The following is a 9,385-nucleotide window of genomic DNA, read 5'->3' on the forward strand; positions in this document are numbered from 1 at the left end:
TTTTGTCAATTTTGTCAATTTTGTCAATTTTGTCAATTTTGTCAATTTTGTCAATTTTGTCAATTTTGTCAATTTTGTCAATTTTGTCAATTTTGTCAATTTTGTCACTTTTTTTTCGAGATAACTTTTTTTTCGAGATAACATTTTGTCATGATCGATTTGCGAGATTACTAATGGACATCTCTGAAACAAATCCTTCGTCTTCAAGCAATCACTTTATGTACCCATCCAAAATTTAAACCAATAGGACACCGCAATTTATTTTGCCCAGAAACGGTTTAAATTTTCACTCTGATTAAAAGCTCGCTCGTCGAATCAGCGCCCGGTGATTTAATATTGAACACAACTTTTCACCTGGTCTCAGCTCACAACCGGGAAAGGTTCAAACGGTTTCGAGCTGTCAACAAAATTATTACGCCATCTACACACAAACATGCTTGCGTTGTGTTTTGTGATTTTATTGCATCTGTCCAACGAACGACTGCAATCTGTTTTATATTTTGCGATTCATAAACTACAGCGCAGGGAGCTTTCTACGCTCAGCTCGGATAGGAAACCCCTAGCAACTGGTGATGGTTCACAAACCGGTGGAAAATATTTTCGGGATCAGCTAGCAACTCGAGTGCTGCTGCTTTCTCTCCCTGGGCAGTGAAATGTTCCGTCGTCATCCGGAAATTCTTCCGCAAATGCCCTTCCGCTCACCTGGAATTTGTTACATTATTGACATCACGCTCGATTGCAATCGTTGAGCAAATTGAGTGGTGGTGCTGATGCTGAATTTGGTGAAATCCAACCGATTTGCTCCAGCGATTGTGCCTTGTCGTGAATCGTGAATATGTATGTGTGGTTATTCTGATGCAATGCAAGGAATGTGTTTTCGCGCTGATGAAATTGCAATATTTTGTTGATAAATTGCGACTGGGAATTCTCGCTGGAGTTGACCATAGCTGGCACTATGCATGGGGCGAATCCCATTTGTGGGATATTGATTTTGGGAAAATTTGCCAGGAGAAGCTCTGACGTTTTATGTGATGGCAATTGCTCGGGACATTTTATGGATTTCCACCTGAAGAGTAAACGTTGGCGGGCAGCGATATTATTACATTTATTTATTTGATCCCACTCGGAATTTGTTGTTTATGGCTTTGGTGTACTTAATTATGTTCTACCATTCAACAATGGATCCGAAACATGAAAACTGTTGCTTTTGATGGGAACAAAAGTCAGAGATGTGTCACATTTTATAGGCGATTCATTGTTTTTTTTTTTGTAATGAATGGAAGGATTTCCTGCAAAAATGACAAAAACAATTCCAAATATGCGACAAACAGAAAATGACAGGAAAAACAAAGAACAGGAAACAAGAAAATGAAACTTAACTTAACTCAACAATTTAATCAAAATACAAAAATTTAGAAAATGATAAAAAAAATTTGAAAAAAAAACTAATTTCAAAAAATATTACAAAATTTATTACATTACACAAAAGCCACAAAACTAAGGAAATTAACTATTGCTAGGAACAAAAGTAAAATCAAAACCACGACCAAAATTCCAAAAGAAAAACAATAAATTACAAAAAACAGTTATGCACGCAGCGAAAAGTAGTACCATTGATATAAAAAAAATACATCTTTGATTCAAAAACCTTGTGTACATTGAAACAAAATCCTATTTCCTTGATTTAAGTAAATTTTATATTGAACCGAACTATTTTTCCTTTAAACAAATGTTCCAAGTTTTTAAATCAAAGTATTGAATTTAAATTTAAAGAATTTATTTTTTGACCCAGAATCAATGTAAAAATTCATTGATTTAGATGAATGTTTTTTTTGAATCAAAGTATTTTTTTGTCAAATAGTAGACACATCTTCATTAGCTTCTGTTTGGTGAACGGGTCGGAGAAAAGCTTTTTCGAAACCAGTCAGACTTATTTATATCAGCGGAATCTTCCTGCCGTGCAACCCCAGACAGCATCGGATTCAAGAGATCCGGCGTCGGAAAATTCCGACAGTTATGAGAGGGCAAACGATAGTGGACTCCAAGGTAGGTCTTTTAAAATCAATTCAATTTTAAATAAACTGTCAACATGTCAAAATTTTTTAGGGCAACCATTCATCCAAACAATTTGAAGAGGTAACTGTACTGACTGTTCCAATCCTCCGGCTATAAGCGGTTGCAATAGGTTCCGATCCGGTCCAGGGAGACAACGGCTGACGCCAAAACCCTTTTGACAACTGGCTACCAACAAATATCGTTCAGTAAGTACAAGTTCAGTATGTAAACAAAAAATATTTTCTTCATTGTTAGAATTATTTTGCTTAATGTCGTAATTGTAATAAATTTGTATTATGTGCGCTATGTAAAAAATTCATGTGTACATTTTGTTCTACTCTTTATTTACAGATGAACCGCGGTTTAAAAATTCAATATGAGAGAAAATCGATGATGTGAAGTGGTAAAAGATAGAACATCTACTTACAGAGAAATAAAATGTTTCAAACCATAATTGATTTCTTTTTATTTCCAATAGGACGAAAATTAATATGTAGTACTAGAATTTTTAGGAATAAAACATAAAATTGAAGAACAAATGCTTTAAAATTGAAATCCAAATACCGTTGAATTAAAGGAATATTATATAAAATCAAACGATAAGGTTTTTGAATCAAAAGCATTTTGTTTTTTGAAACAAAGAAAAAGTTTTGATTCAAAGGAAAGCATTTCTTTGAAACAAAAGAAAATGCATTTGAATCAAAGGAATTTTTATTTGTCCCAAAATCAAAGGAAAAAATCCTTTGTTTTTGCGGCACTTTCCTTTGAAACTAAATTTCATTTTTCTGCGTGTGAAAATGACGTTATAAAAAAAAATCACATATCTACATGTCAATTAGGACAAAAATGACATAAAAAACACGTAATTGATCAATAATTTACACAAAAAACCAAAAAATTACAGCCGTATGACACAAAAATAACACAAAATGTACACAAGCATTATTTATATATGTATGTAGTATAAAGCTTCAACATCGTTCTGTATACCTACTTGTTTTGTGTCTACTTCAGGCCAATAGCGAAACTTCTTTGTATGCATCGCACATGTCCGCTCTTGACTATATCCTGAATACTGCAACCTGTCAAGACTTCGTTGTTGTAGCTGGGGATTACAATCTACCGAATTTGCATTGGAGCTACGACGAGGATGCTAATAGATTTTTGCCAGTGAACGCTTCCACAGAACAGGAACTCGCTGTGATTGAATCGACAATAAATAGCTTCCCGGTTATCACAGATGTGTTCCCTGGTAAACGTTAACGGCAGAGTTCTTGACCTCATTTTTATAAACAGACCCGACCAAGCTGAACTCGTGCACCCACCAAAAGCAATCATCCATCAATTTTACTCCTTGAGTATAGTTCCAATGAGCCTATAGACACGGGTAGCCCTCTCAGACAAAATTTAGACTTCCCGCACTGCAACATCGAAAGGGTTGCTGAATTATTAGACAAGACAGATTGGCAATCAGCTTTTGAAGATCTGAATGTCGATGATGCGGTATCTGCCTTCTACAGTCAGCTTTGGAGCGTATTACGCGAGCACACGCCCCAAAAACGATCCACCTTATAAACTTCCCTGGTGGAACTCCGAACTGCGAACAAATCGCAATTTGGTCCGAAAAGCTCGCAAACGCTACTTCCGAAGCAAAACGGAGCACTCCTATTGAGACCAGAGAACGAATATTCGGCTCTGCGCAATTCCACCTTTGAACGATACATCCAGAATATTGAACGTGGTATAAAGCAAGATCCCTCTACTTTTTGGAAGTATATCAATTAATGTCATTACAGAACATTGTAAACAACAGAGGGCCCAAGTTGCTACCTTGTGGAACCCCAGACTTTGGAATAAAATCAGGTTCTGCAGAATCTCCTGATTTTATTCCAAAGTCTGGGGTTCCACAAGGTAGCAACTTGGGCCCTCTGTTGTTTACAATGTTCTGTAATGACATTAATTTGCTTCTGATTGGCTGTGGAGTTCTCCTGTATGCGGATGACCTAAAAATATTTTTGGTCATAAACAGTTTAGCTGATTGTTACGAGTTACAAGGCTTCCTGGACATGGTTGTGAACTGGTGTGCTGATAATTTACTGGTTTTAAGCGTTGCTAAGTGTTGTGTTATTACATTCGGTCGGAGGAAACATCAATTCATATATGAATACAGCATACTGGGTGAGTCACTGCAACGTGTGGATCAGATAAAGGATCTTGGAGTTTTATTGGACCGTCATATGACTTTTAAGCCCCATTACTCTGTGGTACTCGAGAAGGCCAACAGGATGCTGGGATTCATTATACGCCTGAGTACAGAATTCACCGATCCCGTCTGCCTACGAGCTTTATATTGCTGCCTGGTTCGATCAATATTGGAATCTGCGAATCTGGTATGGTGGCCGTTTGAGGCTTTGTGGGTTGCGCGTTTCGAAGCAATTCAACGGCGATTTGTGCGGTATGCTCTCCGTGAACTACCTTGGGAAAACCCGTTAAATCTACCGCCTTATCAACAACGATGTGCTCTGCTTGGACTCCATACGCTGGCGGATCGTCATTCCATTGGTCGATCACTGTTCGTGGCAAAAATCTTGAGAAATGAAATTGACTGCTGTTGGCTGCTTTCCCGTTGTAACATTTATGCTCCAGAACGAACCCTTCGTAATCGAGACTGGCTCTCATTGGAAACACGAAGTACGCGCTATGGCAGTAACGACCCCCTTCGTGCCGCAAAAATATGCTTCCTCCGTAATTATACCCTATTCGATTTTAATGTGTCCATTGCAATTTTCAAACAACGGATTGAGCATAGCATGAGTGAACGACTTAGAAACTAGAAAACGATTTATGTAAACCTAGATTTAAGTTTTATTCATTCAGACACCCGCCTTTGTCAGATGATACCAATATAATAAACAATATAATAGCCGCCCGCCTCACAAATATTGTTCCTTCATCTGTCACGTTCCAGGAACGCACATCGAGAACTGCTAGAGAGTCAGCTGATTTGTTTGCCGAATTTTTCAGCAGTGTGTATAGTCCGCAAACCTTAAACTGTGACGACGCCTACTTCGAATCTTTGCCTACCTACAACATTAGGCTGCCACAGCCTGGTTTCACTATTGAGGAGGTCTTTATTGCTTTGAGTAAGCTCGATCCGTCGAAAGGGGGTCCTTATGGGATTCCATCGTCGTTGGTATCAAAAATCGCAGCGTATTGCCGTACCAATACGTATAATTTTCAACAGATGGATGTCTGAATGTGCTTTTCCCAGCCACTGGAAATCTGCTTCAGTATCTCCAATCCTTAAATCTGGAAACTCTCACCGTGTAGTGAACTATCGGCCCATATCAATCTTGTGCTGCTTTTCCAAAGTCCTCGAGTCTCTGATATACGAAAGGCTATATTCAGCAGCTAAACCGATACTCACTGAATACCAGCACGGATTTTTAAAGAAAAAATCAACGCTGACAAATCTGATGTGCTATGTAAGTGAATTGCACACCGCAACAAATAAAAAAATGCAAGTTGATTCAATATATATATATATCCATTTCGCCAAGGCTTTCGACAAAGTGCAACACAGCATAGGAATAACAAAGCTCGAACGCTACGGTTTTCCTTCATGGATAATAAAATGGCTGCATTCCTACCTGGTGAAACGCCAAGGTTGCGTAAACATCAGAGGAACAGGAACACTCTACAGAATTCGACATGCCATCCGGTGTTCCACAAGGTAGTCACCTAGGGCCGCTTATCTTTGTGCTTTCCATAAACGACATAGCTACCTACCTCAACTCGACTAAACTACTGTACGCCGATGACCTAAAAATTTCTTCGCTATGCATTACGAAGATTGCCCTGGCTAGATTCTGTACGTTTACCACCTTATTCCGAGAGATATGGTCTTCTGTCACTGATGTCTTTGAGTAAAAGGAGGACGTACTTGCAACGGATCTTCGTGTACGACATCTTAACAAACGTTATTGATTGCCCGCAACTGCTGCATTCTCTGAATTTACACGCTCCAGCTCGACAACTACGCAATCAAAAGTTTCTCTGGCTACCAAGAAGCAGAAAGAGTTTTGGCCAAAATCATCCACTACATCGATGCTGTCATGCTTTCAACGAGGTTTCCCACATGTTCGACTTGAACGTATCAAATTCGATGTTTAAACGTTCGATCCGTGATTAAACTTGATTTTAAAATGACACATGGTATGTTACTTAGGTAAATTTTTAATTTTAAGACTTTAAGTCTGTATGACTTCACGGTCAAAGATTCCAAATAAATAAATAAATACTAAATACTATGAAAAAAAAGATAAACATTAAAAATTAAACAAAACTAACAGACCTAATAAAGCTGACAAAAAAAAAGCAAAAACGAATGACACAAATTATTAATAATACCAAATAGACAAAACAGACAAAAGTAACCACAAATGACAAGATTGTTAAAAATGATAAAAATATCCAGAATGACAAAAATGTTACAAATGACAGAAATGAAATAATAGAAAACATTAACAAAAATGACATAAATGATCAAATGAAAAAAATATAACAAAAGAAAAAATTATTATTCAATATTAAATTGCAAAAACTGACAAACAAAACAAAAAACAGAAAATATAAAAAATAACAACAATGATAATTTAAACAAAAAAAACAACGATTACAACAAAAACAACACAAATGGCAAAATTGACAAAATTGCCAAAATTGACCAAATTGACAAAATTGACAAAATTGACAAAATTGACAAAATTGACAAAATTGACAAAATTGACAAAATTGACATAATTGACAAAATTAACAAAATTGACAAAATTCACAAAATTGATAAAATTGACCAAATTGACAAAATTCACAAAATTCACAAAATTCACAAAATTCACAAAATTCACAAAATTCACAAAATTCACAAAATTCACAAAATTCACAAAATTCACAAAATTGACAAAATTGACAAAATTGACAAAATTGACAAAATTGACAAAATTGACAAAATTGACAAAATTGACAAAATTGACAAAATTGACAAAATTGACAAAATTGATAAAATTGACAAAATTTATAAAATTGACAAAATGTACAATATACACTAAATTTACAAAGTTTAAGAATTTACAAAATTTACAAAATTGACAGAATTTAAAAAAAATATTAAATTTACAAAATTAACCAAATTTACAAAATTCACAAAATTTACAAAATTTACAAAATTGACAAAATTGACAAAATTGACAAAATTGACAAAATTTACAAAATTTACAAAATTTACAAAATTTACAAAATTTACAAAATTTACAAAATTTACAAAATTTACAAAATTTACAAAATTTACAAAATTTACAAAATTTACAAAATTTACAAAATTTACAAAATTTACAAAATTTACAAAATTTACAAAATTTACAAAATTTACAAAATTTACAAAATTTACAAAATTTACAAAATTTACAAAATTTACAAAATTTACAAAATTTACAAAATTTACAAAATTTACAAAATTTACAAAATTTACAAAATTTACAAAATTTACAAAATTTACAAAATTTACAAAATTTACAAAATTTACAAAATTTACAAAATTTACAAAATTTACAAAATTTACAAAATTTACAAAATTTACAAAATTTACAAAATTTACAAAATTTACAAAATTTACAAAATTTACAAAATTGACAAAATTTACAAAATTTACAAAATTTACTAAATTTAAAAAATTGACAAAATTGACAAAATTTACTAAATTGACAAAATTGACAAAATTGACAAAATTGACAAAATTGACAAAATTGACAAAATTGACAAAATTGACAAAATTGACAAAATTGACAAAATTGACAAAATTGACAAAATTGACAAAATTGACAAAATTGACAAAATTGACAAAATTGACAAAATTGCCAAAATTGTCAAAATTGACAAAATTGACAAAATTGATAAAATTGACAAAATTGACAAAATTGATGAAATTGCAAAATTGACAAAATTCACAATCTTTTGTTTTTACCCTAATCCTGCTCCCCATAAACGTCGGTTATTGTTGATTGAGAAATTAGTAAAAATTTATTTGAGCAGTTAAATGCATGGTTTTACCTATTTACTTTGTATGAATAAATACAAGGTTGAAAAATATGTGCAAATCGGTTGAACGGGTGATTTGTAACCAATATTTTCTTCTGATGTAATTTCAGTAGGGACAGCTCTTGTTAGGTCTTACATGTTAATTCAATGTGGTGTTGTATGTATGTCAATGCCATACGGAACTTTCAAGAATTTTAGAACTAAAACTAAATATTTCTGAGAAATAGCAATTGAAGTAAAAGATGAAGTTATTTGCCAGCCAGAAAACAATATTTTCACAATAAATTTTCAAACATTTTCCTTTTTTATCCATAGTCACCACCAAGGCCCAATTCACCTCGCACGACGGTATTTAAATGGGATTTGCATTTTCTTTCATTTAACCATTGCCGTTTCTAATAGAGAATTTGTTTTCGTGTGGTGGTGCACCGGGGCACTACCGGTAGTGCACTTTTTGCTGTTTTCATGCTCGTTTTCAGGATGAGTAGTCCACTGGTAGTGCACCATAAAGTGGACGGTGGAACACTCTGAAAATATTCGGTGTTGCTTGCGCTCTCACCAATACTATCATGAATTTTGACAGCACGTGCTTCCCGATGTAAACAAATATCAGCTGGTTGGTTTATTTCTATACCGCAAAAATTGCGTTCGAGCTGTTTTTTTCTCTTTATTATCCCGAAGAACGGAAACTTGTTCCGGATTCAATACCAGTGCCGTTTCCAACAGAGGCGGAGAATTTGACCTGGATGGCACGCAAAGCAAACAACGCTCCCAAGAAGAAATGTGCCCAGAAGGCTTGCTGCAATCGGTTCCAGGCGATGACGAAAAAGAGCAGCAAATCCGAGTGCAAAAAGGCCAACCCAAAGATCTGGTGGAATCGCCCAAACCGAAAAGTTTTCTTGTTCGGGAGGGTCCTATAAGTTGGTCTCCACAGCAAGAATCGTTCAGCTGCATCGAAGCTACTCTGCTTCGAGCTGTGCCTTAGGGTGACGATTGACGATGCTCGGTTGCGCCAAGTCCCGGAATCCCACCCGTTACCCTTCAAAAACGTTAGTTCGAGACTACACTCGTATGGGAGCTTGAATTTCGTTCGTTTCAGTCTGTTAGCAAAATTTTCTCCCCCGACTTCCGCGATCTGAGTTCGCCAATTGACTTCCAAGAATTTTTCTTTTGTAATTTGGAAACGGAAATAGGTAGGTACTCGAACGAAGATGAGATTTGCGAGGAATAAACGTTC

The 9,385-nt window shown here is 35.0% G+C and overlaps 1 long non-coding RNA gene across 1 annotated transcript; it reads left to right on the forward strand.

The window, feature by feature from the left end:
- The first annotated feature begins 1,901 nt into the window (after positions 1 to 1,901).
- On the forward strand, positions 1,902 to 2,450 carry LOC129744881 (uncharacterized). The gene is made up of 3 exons (XR_008737011.1): positions 1,902 to 2,046; positions 2,107 to 2,261; positions 2,407 to 2,450. It is a non-coding gene; the product is annotated as an uncharacterized LOC129744881 (long non-coding RNA).
- The last annotated feature ends 6,935 nt before the right edge of the window (positions 2,451 to 9,385 follow it).

Source organism: Uranotaenia lowii, chromosome 2 (genome assembly GCF_029784155.1).
Source record: "Uranotaenia lowii strain MFRU-FL chromosome 2, ASM2978415v1, whole genome shotgun sequence".
Taxonomy (NCBI): domain Eukaryota; kingdom Metazoa; phylum Arthropoda; class Insecta; order Diptera; family Culicidae; genus Uranotaenia; species Uranotaenia lowii.